We start from the raw sequence: 15,410 nt of genomic DNA, 5'->3' as shown, positions 1-15,410 counted from the left end.
GATCCATTACCTACAACTCTCTTACTTGCACTAAATATTCTAATAATTCATCCTGAGCACATGGTTCCATAACACTGAAGCTTACCAAGTGTACACAAATATGAATTAACATCAACTTATGTATTGATGAAGAACAGGGTGGGTCAGAATTACTCAAATTTATTCCCTTTCTAGAATTTATTAGGTATATGGAACAAACATTGGGCGCATGTCCAACAGAAATTTTGGTTCCAGTGAATTATCTAGAATTTTTTTTTTTATCCAGTTTCCTTCAAAACATCCTCACTAGAATACCTATGTGATTTCATGGCCTATAGGTACCTATAGGAAGTAGTGGTTTTCTTCTGCTGCCATGCAGAGTGGTGGCTTCCTCACATTCCTACCAAATGAGGTAGAGAATTCGGTGGAGGCTTCTGTGTCTGACTTTATCTGATCGACTGAGTGTTTGAGTTCCCTCCTGAGGAGATGAGCAGTGAGACTGAAGTTCCAGCAGAATGCACAAAGGGCCAGATCTACTAAGATCCCAATTTGCCTGTAGTAATTTGCTTGCGCAAATTAGAATTTTGCGTGGGGGGCTGAACCTCGGTTTGCGGGTGATTTATCAAGATTGCTTGCACAATTGTCAACAGGTGCAAAGTGTTAGAGACCGCCCTATTTAAATGAGGATTTTGCGTGTTTTTTTGTTGGTTTGCAGCATGGCATGTTTGGAGACAAGAAAGCGTAAAGCTAAATTTGACCCTCTGGAATTAGAGGTGTTGGTTGATGAAGCAAACCAACACTTAGATGAGCTAAAGCAGAGAACTCTGACGATTGCACAAAGGAACGTTGTATGGGAGAAAATCTGCCAAAAAGTACATGCTGTTGGTAAAACGAGGCGAACAATGGATGAAGTAAAAAGAAGATATCAAGATATTAGAAGGAGAACAAAAGAAAAATTGGCACACAATAGAACATCGGCAAATAAAACGGGTGGAGGCCCAGCGGATGAAATCCCTCTGACCGGCATTGAGGAGCAGGTGCAGTTGACGTACTGCGAAGAGCAAGTCGCTGGAATTGCCGGGTATGACACTCTGGACTTAACAGCAGAACAAGGCAGGCGCATAGTAACACACTTTTTTGTTTGAAAAGATTTTAATTTACCAAATAACAAATGAATGTACCTCCCGTGGTAACATTTTGCTGTCTATTAAGTTAAATCCCCAACAAAAAACATTTCTCTTTTTTGTTTGATATGCAGAATCTTCATCAGAAGTTCAGCCACTCCCCGCAAATCCCACCAAAGCAGCTGCCACCCCTTCAGAGCCTCCAAAGGACCCAGAGGACATTGATTTGGAGTTGCTAAGGGAACAAAAGAAACAGTCTACAGCCCTTCAGACAACTGCACGGGAGATGCGAGCGGCGTCATCCTTGGCACGGGCGGTCAGGCGCGACACTCAGGCCATTGCCACACACAGCAGACAAGTGGTCAGCGCATTGTCCGCCCTGACGATGGCCGTCAATTCTGTGGCGAGAGGACAAGAGGCAATGACTGCTCTCCTTCCATGTGTAGACGCGGGCCCGCCAAGTCCTACGGAAACGGCAAGGCAGCCGGGGACTGGAGAGGATGGAGAGGCGTACACGGCTGGCAAATTCCACCTGCGCAAAAGAAAACGACTGGGTGACGTTTTGAAGAAAAAGGAAAAGAAAACTCATCCTGATCACGTTTAAGTTTTCTTACATTTGGCTGTAAATATTTATTTTGGGTGTAAAATAAGCTTTACCATGAAGAGGTTTTTTTTTTTTTGGCCACGTTTTGTGACTGAAGCCATGCGTCTTTGATTCTGCGGGGCTTAACATAATTTAACGTTTAGGAGACTGAATATTTCGTTGGATGATATATTTATATTAATTTAGAAAGTGATTTAAATCACCTTTTTTCAATAAATGTTTTGCTTAACTTTGCAATGCTCTTCATTGGGTCACACTAACCAAAGGGAACGGTCTTGCACTTGTATTCTGATCTACAGCATATGTTTAATCAAGGTGTTTTTCTGCATTACATACCATTAAATGACAATAGAAAAATAAATGGATAGCCCACACACGTCACAAGAAGTGACTCTGAATGAGACTGGTGCGTGTCTGTGTCCCCGCAGCATTCGGTTGTTGCTCCATACGGAGGGACAGGCCGACGTTGTCTTCCGGCATGGCATCATGCTCCAGTCCGTGTAGCTTGGCGATGTTATGGAGCATGCAGCAGGTCACCACAATCTGGGCCACTATTTCTGGCCTGTACAACAGTGCTCCTCCAGTGCGGTCCAAACAACGGAACCTGCTCTTCAGGATTCCGAAGGTGCGCTCCACGACATTCCGTGTGCGTATATGGGCCTCGTTGTACCTGTTCTCTGCGGCAGTGGTCGGGTTGAGAACAGGTGTCAGGAGGAAGGGGTGTAGGAGGTATGCACTATCACCTTAAAAAACACATGAATCAATATGAGACATGTTCTTGTTTTTAATTTAAGTAATTATTTTACAAAGGAATGTACAATTTGATTCACCTACAAGCCAGCCATCTCCAAACTCACCATCTCTCAACTTGGAAAACAGAGCACTGTTTCTCAGAATACAGGAATCATGTACTGACCCGGGATATTTGGCCACAATGTTGGTTATGATGCCTTTGGCATCACAAACGCACTGCACATTCAATGAACGCGTGTGTTTTCGATTTCTGTACACATACTCGGTGTCTGCGGGGGGCACAAGCTGCACATGGGTGCAGTCAATCGCTCCTATAACTCCGGGGAATCCAGCTACCGCAAAGAAGCCTTGTTTGGTCTCATTCAAGGAGTTCTGAGTGTGAGGAAACCTAATAAACTCTGACCTCAGAAAGCACATCTGAAAAACGGGACTGGGAGATCCCAGCTGTGATAGCCACTGTTCGCTGGAAAGATCCAGATGCAAAAAAATGTAAACTTGCCAGGAGTTTTGTCTTTGCCGGTATTGCTTGACTCCTTCTTGTGGCTGGTTCCAAATCTGCTTTGATTTCGTCCAACAGCTCCAAAATGGCAAAGCTGGATAGACGATATCTTTTAATTAGTGTTTCCTCATTCATACCAAAAATGTTCACATGAGGGTGAAAAATGCGTTCTCTGCGTCTTCTTTCATTATATCTACGTCTCCTTCTTGAAACAACGACGGCAGCCATGTGTGCGTAATTACGCATCCAAACCATTTGCACCTCCATTTGAAACATGTTTTTTATAGACGCAGTTTCAATCAGCAAAATTGCTTTCTGGTTTGATAAATCACTCTGCGTGTGCTAAATTATTATATTTACATTTTCTCCTCCCACCACACGCACAACTGCGTGTAAACGCCCCAAATTGCATATTCATTAAGGCAAACGTACTAACTGGATGTAGACGCACTATTTTGCACATTTGAAAGACGCAGCCCTTATTGCGCACTGTTAGTAAATCAGTTTGTACATTTTTTTGCGTGTGCAATGAGTTTGCACACGTTTTAATACACACAAACCTTTGATAGATCCGGCCCAAACTGTCATCTTTTGTTAGCAATGAGAAAAGAATAACATTAAGGTACTAAATTTGACCTTTTTCTTGTATTAGCTATGTTGTATATAATAAAGTTGTAATTGGAAACTTAACTGTTTTTTTTTTTCTTCCAACAAAATACTCTGTACTTTTGAGACTACAGTTCAGTGGTTCCAACCTTTTTTTTTACTCCTGACTCCATTTTAACATCACAGATTTCTGTCAATCCCAGATATTCAAAACAGAGACTTTTTTTTTTTGGTTAAAATGAATTAGTTTTTGATCCTGTAATAGTTTTCTATCCTCTGTTTCAAACCCAGGTTAATGTTAGAGGACATTTAGTCTATATAATGTATATTATTGTGGACGGAGGCAGTAAATCCAGGTGTAGATTACTGCACAAAGGGAGACTTAGATTTTCCTTGGTCAGGATATGTACAGTCAGTCCAGCTGTGATTTACAAGGAGGACAATTAATACTGAACAAACAAGAACTGAAACTATGAATTATGAAAGAGCTGCAGCATCTGAAACTGACCACAATGAACATTTGACAGATAAACAGAACCACAGTGCTGCAGTTTCACAACCACAGTTTGTCTGATGTGGACTGGATTGGCTCTGTCAACTCAACACAGAGTTTTATTAGTAAGTTTTTTATTTTATTTTTATCAATTACTAGAAATTTCAGGCGACCCCACATGGGGTCCCAACCCCAAGGTTGAACAACACTGCTGTCGTCTGTTTTGATCTGTTACTCAGTGGGTAATTTGATCTGTTACTTTCTTTTGCCCCAAATGAAACTTTAATTATGGCACATTTTTGCTCCAACACTAACTGGTGTTATAGAAACACATATTAGTTAACATATTTAATTGTATTTTATGTGAAGTTTTGTCGGAAACGGGGCATTTTAGCCATTTGAGAGAGTTAAAAAAAAAAAAAAAGATTTTTTTATTTGATCCGTTACCAGGCTTATTTTGTTTTTTTTGTTTTTTTTAACACAAAAACATAATTTAAGTTAATTATTATTCTTGCCATATCAAAGTACTGACAAATACGTATCAAAATATATTTATAAGTTTCTTTAGGTTATTTAGTTGAAAGTGTATGCCCATTTGAACATCAATGTGATGATGAGGTTTTGTATTGACAGGTGAAGAGTCTGGTGTGTTTATGAGGGACAGGGGGTCTACATGGGGGACAGGGGGTCTACCTGGGGGACCGGTGGCCTTCCTGGGGGACCAGGAGTCTACTTGGGGGATAGGGGGTCTTCCTGGAAGGACAGGGGGTCTACCTGGGGGACCAGTGGTCTTCCTGGGGGACCAGGGGTCTACATGGGGGAGAGGGGGTCTACCTGGGGGACTGGGGGTCTGACTGGGGGACAGACTTGATGCAGCCGTCCAATTCTCCATCATCAATAATCCAAAATTAATGTAACTATGGATGGAACAAATATTATGAACCTTATTGTGACACTACATAAGCATCATGTGGTAAAAAAGATGTGACAATGAATGTCTCCTGTAATCCAAACCAAAGGTGGTGCAGTCAAATATTACATATGGGACTTTTTTTTTGCCTGGGCAGTGTATATAAAGCTGTAAATATACAAACATATATAGCTCTGAATATATATACCAAATATACATATTAAAACACTCTATTAAGACACAATTAAAACTGAAATGTGTACAATATGTGCTAGAGAATATATGATCAATATGATAATGAATGAAATATACATAAATAAGTGTGAAAATATAGTTGTGTTATTAAAATGATGTGGTTCTAATGAGGCACAGATGGTTCAATGTAAACCATGCAGATAGTTTGAGTGTATACTGTGACATTTGTCCTCTGTAGTTTTCATCCAGCTAAAGACACCTGGATGAATGGGTTTGAAATCAGATTTATCATCAGTTTCATCTTCACTCTTCAACTGTCGCTTCCATTAAACTGATCCTGTTGGTCTTTTTGCAGGAGTCTGGGTTGTACGGTGGTGGACGTGCTGACACAAAATTCTCCCTAGGCTGAATTTGAGGCCATGGCGGCGATATTCCAGCCCACCCCCCAGCCCACCAACCCCCTGCTGCCCTCACACACGTCTGAACAGCTGTGGGACTTCATCCTCTGCATCTCGGTGGAGGCCAAACACAGGCTGAGTGCCCAGGAGCTGCTCAGGCATCCCTTCTCCCAGATCCTCTGATGAAATCTGCCAGGACCATGAACTTTAACCCAGACGGAACCGGTCCAGGGGTCAGTGTTAAATCCACAGAGGAACTGGACTGAAAACCCAAACACATGCTCTTACAGGAGTCACCAGCAGGGGGAGACAAAACACAGATGAGGAGGTTTGACAGATGCAAACACACACTCCTGATGTTCTCCTTCAGAATCAGCGTCTTTCAAGTCAAATCCACTCAGTTGTGTCTTCATTCATATCCTCTACTGTGTTTAGATTCACTCACTGAGCGGTTTTGAGGAACACCACGAAGCTCTGAAAAGTTTTAAACAACATTTTCAAGCTGCAGAATAAGAAGAAAAACTAATTTCTGTTCAGTGAACATGGACAAATACTCACTTTGTACAGTGTTCATGAGACGGAGTTGTTCTTTTTTCACTTCTGCTGATTGTTTTTATCACTGTCTCGTATAAATCAGTGAAAGCTCCACCCTTAGACAACTCTTCATATCTATAAACCTGCATGTCTAATGACTAATAGTAGCTCCACTGGAGTTTAATGAACAGGTTTATTGTTTTTCAGGTGAACATATCAGACAGAAATTAGTATCAGATAATAAATAACAATACAAACCTAATGAGACAAACCTGATAATGGAGAAAAATGTGAAAATAATGATAAAATATGGTACTTCTGTTAGTTTTATACAGGTAAAGATGATTATCATGACATAGAATAGAATAGAATAGAATAGAATAGAATAGAATAGAATATCCTTTATTGTCATTGTGTTTTCCAGTCAGTGCAACAAGACGAATAAAAAGCCAATACGGCAGAAAATAAAATTATAAAAGAAAACTAGTAAAATAAGAAAATCGAATATAAAATTAAAATAAAGTTAAGTGGAAAATCTACTAAGTTTGAAAGGCAGCGTATAGTGATACTGACCCACACATGTTATGGGTCAGTTCTAGGATTCTTCTATTATAGGATGAACAGGCAGAATTATTCCAGTATATTTGAACTGTCTGTATGGGCTCCTGAAATCAGGAACCTAATGAAACAAATGACATTGCATTGGTTAGTTTGGTTTAAATTGTTATATGGATGTATATAAATGATCTGGATCCAAATACTGGGACACATCATGTCTACAGCTGTCATCCCGCTCCTTTCCAATTTTTTCTTTTCATTTTACATAAATCTTTTCGTTGCTTGGCTTTAATGTTATATTCAAAATAAATAAACAGCTGGAAGATGTCCTGTTTATGCTGAGTTCAGATATAAACATACATATATTCCTTAAAGATTAATGGGAGATTTTTCTTCCTAAGTGAGATGTGAAGAAAGTAGATGGTTGGTTGTGGTTGAAATGTGTTATTTACAGTCAGAGCATGACAAATATTTTAGAAATTTAGAGGTAGAACATTTAAAATCACAGTCATGGTTAAAAAACAAATCAATGTTGGAAGAAATTAAGTAAAAACCATCTCTGATTTTGGAAGCAAAGATACTACTATACTGTACGCTCAGTACAAGAGCATGTGTTTGATTTTTTAGTCCAAAACCTCTGTGGATTTAACACCGACCCTTAATTTTGAGCATTATTTGAATTTGAGCATTATTGTACAAGTACATCCACTGTTAATACTTCTATTTGTAGTAGTAGTAGTATATGCACTTTTAATACTTGTATTTGTAGTAGTAGAATTAACACTTATGGACATTTGTTCTACTTATTGGTAACTTTACGAACACCAGCTGTTCTACTTTTTAATAGTTCTAGTTCAGTTTGCTGTGCATCCATTAAAAAAAAAAAAAAGACCATGATCAAGTTGGCTATGAACGACATTGTGACATACAAGATGACAGAGACAGATATATACCCCCAGAGGACATACAGTCACAGAAAAAAAAGAACTGAAGTGATTTTGGTTTTTATCAAGAAAACATGTTAAATGGATAGATATCATCTCTGAAGTTAAAGTACTATGAGTTATTTTTGTTATCATTATATTTGTCTAAACAAATGTACCTTTAGTTGAACTGGGCATTAAAATGAACAAGAAATTGAAGAAAACATGGGGTGGTCTAATATTTTTTTTTCTGTGACTGTACATGGAGCTAATGCTGAACTGAACTGGAACCCTCTGAATGGCCTTGAACACATTTCCACAGCTTCCTGCCTACGGTTCATTTGTGTGGTGCCTGGTTTTTCCTCATTGATCTGAACCACAAGGCTCTCACACTGACTTCCCCCAACGACCTATCTTTATTGGACACTGGAGAACATGCATCGTTGTGGTTCCAAATGTATTCGGGTACTCACTCACACCAACATGTCTATGACAGCTGACACAATGCTGTAGACAGATCAAGTTCAACAGATATTAACGACTGATGACAGAGACAGAAAACAGGTTTGAAATGTCACAATATCACAACGTTGTGAAGAACAAACCCCAGATGACGCACATAATCCAGTCCTCCAGTTGTTAGCTAACGTTCACGTCAACCTGTTCAAAGTTCTTCCTTCCCTTCCAAATCATGTCTATATGATCCACATCCAGTTGGAATCCTCTGTCCACTTTACTGGGAAGTGTTGGAGTTGGTCCAATCTGAGGAACATCGCTGATATGAAGTTTTGGGAGCTCCTGAAGACAGCGCGTGTAGACCGTCTCCATAGTTACACCGGAAACAACATAGCAGTGTTGACTTTAGAATAGTGATGTTTGGAGATGTGCTGAGGCTTCGAAGCGTGTGTCGAGTAATGGAGGGGGCGTTTCCGCGAAGCGCGTATCAAGGCTTGCTTCATTTAGGGGAGGAGCCGAAAATGATGACGTCCGAAGCCTCGCTGCCCGGCTGTACCACGTGACTGCTTCACGCAGTGGTTCAGAGGTGGTTCTATGTGATTCAGGTTTGACAGCAGAATAAACCCCTCAGGCTCTGTTCAACATGTGGGTTTTTGATAGAGAGTTAGGGTCAGAGCAGAGTTTGAACAGAGTTTGGATAGTTTGGATACTAGAGTTTGGATAGCGTTTATATAGTTTGGAGATAGTTTGAAGAGTTTAGAGAGAGAGATCATTTGAAGATTTAGGAGAGTGAGAAGAGAAGGATGAGTAAGAGGATGGAGCCAGTGAAGAAGAGGAGGATTCCCCGTGTGTGGGAACATTTGGATTTGATAACTCCTAATAAGGTAAAATAAATCTAACATTATTTCAGACACAGGTTTGGTTATCTGGAGTACTGGGAGAGACAAAAAATTACTTTACCCAAATTTATATGATCTTGTTTACGTGTTTTTGTGCATCTTCTGTACCATGTGAAAGGGTGTTTTCAAAGGCCAGAGAGGTTGTGTCAAAAAAGAAAGAAAGAAAAAGAAGTCACCTCAAACCAAAAACTGTTGAGAAACTGATATTTCTGAATAAAAATGAATCAAATCTCCCCTGTCCTGTACATCATTGCCCAAGTTACACAAACATGTTCAGTGTCTTCTTCCTAGTTCCACAAGTACTTTCACTGTCTTCTGCCTGTTTAAGTCCATGACATTTTCCTAAAGTGGCAAAAAAAAAAAAAAAAACATTATACAACCTCCCACATATGATACTACCATTTGGAGGAAATTTACACACAAAGAATACATTCAAAAATATTTTATTATACACATGTGTGATAATTTATGTAGAGAAATTATTTGGTCATACATTTTTTGTTATTCATAGTCATTCCCAAGAGCCATAACAGACCCAAAAATTCAATGCATCACACATTCTGTGGTTCAGATCCAGCTGCCTGTGATTCTACACATGGACAGTAGGTGGTTTCGTGTGCACATGACGCCTCGAGAAATGAACCCTTTCTCGAACCAATTGGCTCAGGTGGTTCGACGCCTCATGAGGCTTCATCTCACCATCACTACTTTAGAATACCTGGTCGTCATAGCGACGCTGCGCATAACTTCCATGCTGTTCCGTCAAACTCACGCTGAATCTTTTCATCGTCCACCAAGGACAGAAATGTCTGAACCTCCTGGACCGACCACGGTGTGGTTTTGTGGGCTGTCATCATGGATTAGCCTACCGCTGTATTTACTGTACACTTCTACATCTGGTTTTTAAAAATGGCGGGTCGCGCATTGATGATACCGAGACAACTCCCTGACCAATCAGTGGTCTGCAGTGTTTATGCGTCACATTTTAGTATCTCTTCACCCGTTTTGGAACACATACTAAAAAACAGATTCCAGGTACTTTTACGGATTATAAACGCAAAAAGGCCGAGTCGAATGGAGCCAGTACCATAGACACGATATACTTTACATGGACGAATCAGAAGGCTGACATGACCAACCAATCAGAATGCAGCTTGTTGTCATTCCAGGAAGTGCCAGTCCTGTTTGTTCCTCCTTTGTTTTTGCTGTTAGAGCCAGAGACAAGCCGTGAAGCGGGTTCATCCAACTTCATTCTACTTGATGTTAGTTGGTGGGTTTGGACACAGATTCTCATCTTTTGATACTTAGGAGCAGTTTGAGCTCAAATCTACCCAAGTCTTTTTCCTCCTGGATATCTCGGTGCTCTCCGCTATAGTTAGCCGGTACCGGAGCTGCTAACTCTCGTGCAGTGAAGCGGAGACGGTCACGTGAGTATGGATGGCTTTCCTTTTCAGTCCTCGCGCTGCTTGAACATGCTCCGGTTGTTTAGTAAAGTTAAATGTTCATCCTGTTTTTTATTCCCATGTCTCCTGTTACAGTGGATGGAAATTCGGGCTGTGTGAGCTGCACTAACGTCCATGAGCAAAGTTCTGTCCAACATCCCATTCTGGTGAGTGCACGTGACTTTGTGATAGTGTGTGAAATGTGTGTTGTTGTTCTGTGATGCCCTGCTAGTGTGGCTGGTTATCAGGGTGAACATGAAAGCACACAGAGGGTCAGAGCAGCTCATTCATGCACTGATGTTTAAATTCAACCAAACACATTTGTCATGACTTAGATTTTCCTGCATTTTCCTGATTCTCACTGTGTGTCTGGGCTGAATTGAACTGATACTGACAGACTGAATGTAGTTGATAGTAAATGAATGAGTCCTTTTGTTTTTGGGTCTTTTTGTTCTCCCTGTTTGCTGTCAGCTGTTGGGAATATACAAAAAACCTAAGCATCAGAGAATCAGAATGAAATATGATAGAGCTATTATTTCTATGTTTTGCTGATATGGGTGTGATGTACTGACTAGGGCTGCAACTATGAAGATTATATTGTGTTTTTATTATGCAAGCAAAGGAAAAAAAAGGCAAACAAACAATACAGTTTGGAGGTCTAGGAACTAGCCACACTGTCAATCCAAGCAAGCTACCAATAGAAATCCACCCCTTCTACTCGTGTAGATCCCATCCATCACATTCAGTTGAACTTATAAGCAAAAGCTTTTGCTTCGCAAAAGATTTTGACACACAAAACTTTTTTACTTGCAAGAGTTTGACCCGGAAGTAAGTACCACTTCAACCTGCAAACAAATCTTTTTATTTGCAAAAGATTTAGAGGTGCAAAACCTTTGGACTTGGGAACAAAATTTTTAAATGACAAAATATTTTGGCCTGCAAGCAAAAGTTCCAGATTTATAATGAAAGAAAATGAGAACATAATTGATTTTTTTTTTAACGTTAAAAATTGTGAAACCTTCATTTTTGTTTTCAAATCTTGATTTTTTTTTTTAAACTGTATTTTTTGTTTGCATTTTTCCCCTTTGCTTGCAAAATAAAAACACTAAAGAATCTTCATATGCAACTAACAATAATTGAAATAATCAAGTAATCTGTAGATTATTTTCATAACTAATCGATTCATTGGACAAACACAAAAGACTCATTTCTCAAAGATCAGTATTTAACCCAAAGCAATATCTGTTGCAGACAAGTCACTAATGATTCCATCCACACAATGGCTTCAGGTTTAGTTAATGAGCACTAACCCACTACCTAGACTGGTTATGGTTACAGACTAGTGAGATCTAGTCTTCAACCAGCTCCAGTTAGAGTCTATCAAACTAGTGATGGATGGATTCATTCCAGTCAATGATAGGTGACGTTAGTCTGGTGGCCTGATAAGCGGAGATGGATGAAAATCTTATAATTATGACGATAGAGTCTAACTAGCTAGTAGGCTAAAGTAATCACGACACGTAGTAGTGATGTAATGTCTGACACTTGTTGGGATTCTACTCACAAATCTGACTCCAATTCTCTATACCCCGTGTTTTTTATATTGGTTAGTAAAACAGACCTGAAACAGGATTTAAGAATAACAATGAATGATTAATTTAATGAACATTAATCAAACTTACACAGATTTGTGCTTGCCAACAGACATGAAGTCACCAGGCATCGCCCCCATCTCTTTGACTCCCTGTCCTCAAGAGCCCAGAGTTATCTTTCCCCTTTTTTCTTTATACTCTTTACTTGGGGTGTTGCCTTCTTCCTCCTAACTTCAGCCAATCCCTTCACGTACCACCCCCACCACAGCTGTCCACTCCAATCTCACCCCCTATCCTATTTTTAAATTTAAATTTTTATTTGTTTATTTAGATGGGGACAATGCACAATATACATTAAATTTAAACAGGACAGATGTGGTGTGCCAGGTTGTAGCACTAGTGCTAATTTCCACCTGTAGTCCCTGGTCAGGCTGATGTTATCATAAAAAAAAACAGACATTAATAAAAACTAAAACATACAAAAAGCTATATAAAATGCATTTCTATAACTCCATCTATATAAAAAATGTATTCCCAGCCATCCAACCATTCACTCTTCGTCCCACTGCAGTCTGTCCCACACACTCTAAGCATGTTTACATTGCATTATAATATGACTACATGTTCGGTTTGAGAGTAGCTGTTTTTTTCACCATGTGGGAGAATGTGTGTGCTGTGAATGGACTTGTCTGCAGGCCAACTAATAAAAAAAAAAACTAATAACTCCAAAAGTATTGGTCTTATCAATATGCAGATTCCGCCTGTCTGACCCTTGACCTAAAATACATTAGTACATTAGTGCTCCAATAGGCACAGGCTACATCTGTCCAGTTTTTCAGTTTTAAAGCTGATACACATACACGCAGGCACACAGAGGTCACTTGGCTTTTATAATATAGATATAGACCTACACAATACTTTATTGATATACTACAACTGATCTATTGACACTTTGATATATCACCAATATTACTTCATTAATATCCCATTGTTAGAAAGCCCACACTGTTTATGTATTGTTCCTATGCTTGTTTAGTTGAATTAAAAGTTCTATAGTATGTTTCTCTATAAGTATTTCATATGTCCTACGCCCCTTAAACGCACCATTGCCATACCGGTGCCACTGAATGCTAATATGTTAAACAACTGAAAACAGCTAAGTTTCCTCTGACACAGTGACCGTTTCTGTTCAGTTGCTTTCCTCATCATTTGCCTGTACCACCCTGGTTTTGTTGCTGTGTGTGTATGCCAAAAGGTGAGATTAATGACCTGTGTTCTGGATTGAATGTACTGTTGAACTGTTGGCTGGTGTGTAGTTCACTGTGTATGGGCTGGTGCTGTCTTAAGCTAATGTGTTGATGAAGCTAGTGAGTTTGGTCATACTGTTTGTGTGCTTTATGAGGTGTATGCAGGGTGATTTTGTTTCTGTTGTATGTACAAGATGATATGATTGAGTGCTGGGTGCAGTACTTTATAACTTCAGTTATGTCATTGTATTTCTGTATGATGTCTAGTGTTTACCATACTCACATTACTTCATGTTGTTGTTACAGACCACAGCAAATAAATCAGACATTAACTGGACATCTGTATCTGTGCTCTTTAACTGGAACACCACCTCCACACCATGCCGTTCTAACCAGTTGAATTTCTGGAGACAACAAACCTTCACTCCTGTTTAACCACAATCTGGATAGATTTCTTTCATCTGGCTTTACAGTACCTCAAATGGAGATTATAAGAAATAGTGATGGTCAAATGAAGCCTCATGAATCACCAAGGCTTTTCAGCCCATCGCTTCATTAAATGGTTCACCACTGGAGGCCTCACTGTAACAGTGAATACTGCCGTCTGCTGTTCAAATGAAAATATGACAGGCAATGCTGTATTACCATGACCTGAGCTGAAATTTGGTATGAAAAACTCTGGTATGCAATAAACATCGGGTATGTCTATAGTATGTGTATGTGTGCATGTATGTGGACACTCATGCAGACACATGACTTTGTTCTTAATTAAACTTGCAATAAAAGCAAGGCCATTCAGCGCTGATCTCCTCGCTGCTGATTGCATCTGTTTCTTACCTGCTGTAAGGAAAAGCCTATGTATGCGCTCAGCTGCTATTTTCATCCATATTTTCACACAGACTCACCAGATGAAAAGGTGACTGATACCACTGTGGGACAGCCTCAAACATTTAATGTCCAAAAGACTAATGTAGCTTAATGCCCGAAAACTGCTCTGAGCGGAGGGGATTTTATGGCGTTTTATATTTGTACGCTGCATTTTACGGCATTTTGGTGGTTTGGATGACATTTTTTACGGTGTTTTGCAAGTGTTTGGAAGCGTTTTGGGAGTGGCGAATAGTGATATATTTGGCCTGCCATTGAAAAATTGTGAGGTAGACAGGAAGGGCACAGACATGAGTGTGTGTGTGTTTGGGGGGGGTGTTAACGGTCTATGATAGTGCATGTGTGGGGCTGATAGCGTCATTGTCCGAGCGGAAGTGAAGGTGAAACCGACACACTTTACTGTTCTATTAACTCTCCGGCCAGCACACACACACACACACACACACACACACACACACACACACACACAGGAGCAGCGAGCAACAGAATCTCCACAGCAAAAAAGTTAATGAATCAGTTACATATTGGCCGATGTTGATTATTCGCTGATACGCTGTAATCGGCCTGATTAATTGGTCGGGTTCTAGAATGAACCAATGACATAACCTGAGCAAAATGAGGCCTTGAGTGTGGGCTTAATTTGACACGCCCACTTTTCTTGATACACACATCAAAGCCTCAGTTAATTTGGCTCATCACTGCTAAGAGATCCTAGTCCACATGTAACACACCAGCAGATGTCAGTATTCCCAAAGCTGTTCAACGGGCCTTTATCTGATCAGGCTCGGTATCCGAAGACTCTGCCATGCTGCTCTGTGTTTTCCTCTGTTTCACTACACAAAGTGCGGCCATGCCTAATTACTAACGTACTCAAGACCCAACGAATCGACTGCCAAATTCGTTGCCAACTCTTTGAAGAATTGATTTGGATCAATTTAATTGATTTGTTGTTGCAGCACTAGGTCAGGGTTTCTAGTCCGTGGGAGACTGAATACCAGGCCTGATCTGTAGTAGGAAAAACTACCTTTAACCGGTACAAACCTGGAGCAGACCCCGCCTCCTGGAGGATGGTTGTCTGCCTTGACCAGTTGGGGTTAAAGTAAGAGGGTAAAGGAAGAGAAAGAGAGCGAGAGAGAGAAGGATGGGGGAAATAGGGGGAGAAACAGGGATGTAGGGCTGCATGATGAATCAATTTTAAATCAAAATCGGATTCTTTAATTAGAACGATTTTTTAAAAAAAGGGTAATCGTCAAATTGATTTAGTCACTTTCATGTCTCAGAGCCGTGTGCCTCCAGGCTACCATAGGCTCCTC

General features: G+C 40.1%; 2 protein-coding genes and 1 pseudogene across 2 annotated transcripts in view; 1 reads left to right on the top strand and 2 right to left on the bottom strand.

Annotated features, from left to right (window-relative positions):
* LOC115436241 (NLR family CARD domain-containing protein 3-like) overlaps positions 1-15,410 on the bottom strand; it is a 1,147,354-nt gene that overhangs the window by 30,489 nt on the left and 1,101,455 nt on the right. The gene's annotated exons all lie outside the window — the stretch shown is intronic.
* Positions 1-15,410, top strand: part of LOC115436275 (zinc finger protein 664-like) — a 1,196,486-nt pseudogene that overhangs the window by 556,409 nt on the left and 624,667 nt on the right.
* The window catches only part of LOC115436287 (zinc finger protein 431-like), a 676,852-nt gene that overhangs the window by 57,517 nt on the left and 603,925 nt on the right, over positions 1-15,410 (bottom strand). The window lies entirely within an intron of this gene.

Source organism: Sphaeramia orbicularis, chromosome 16, assembly GCF_902148855.1.
Source record: "Sphaeramia orbicularis chromosome 16, fSphaOr1.1, whole genome shotgun sequence".
NCBI classification, from domain to species: domain Eukaryota; kingdom Metazoa; phylum Chordata; class Actinopteri; order Kurtiformes; family Apogonidae; genus Sphaeramia; species Sphaeramia orbicularis.
The sequence above is the reverse complement of the archived record's forward strand: the minus strand, read 5'-3'. Positions and strand labels throughout refer to the sequence as shown.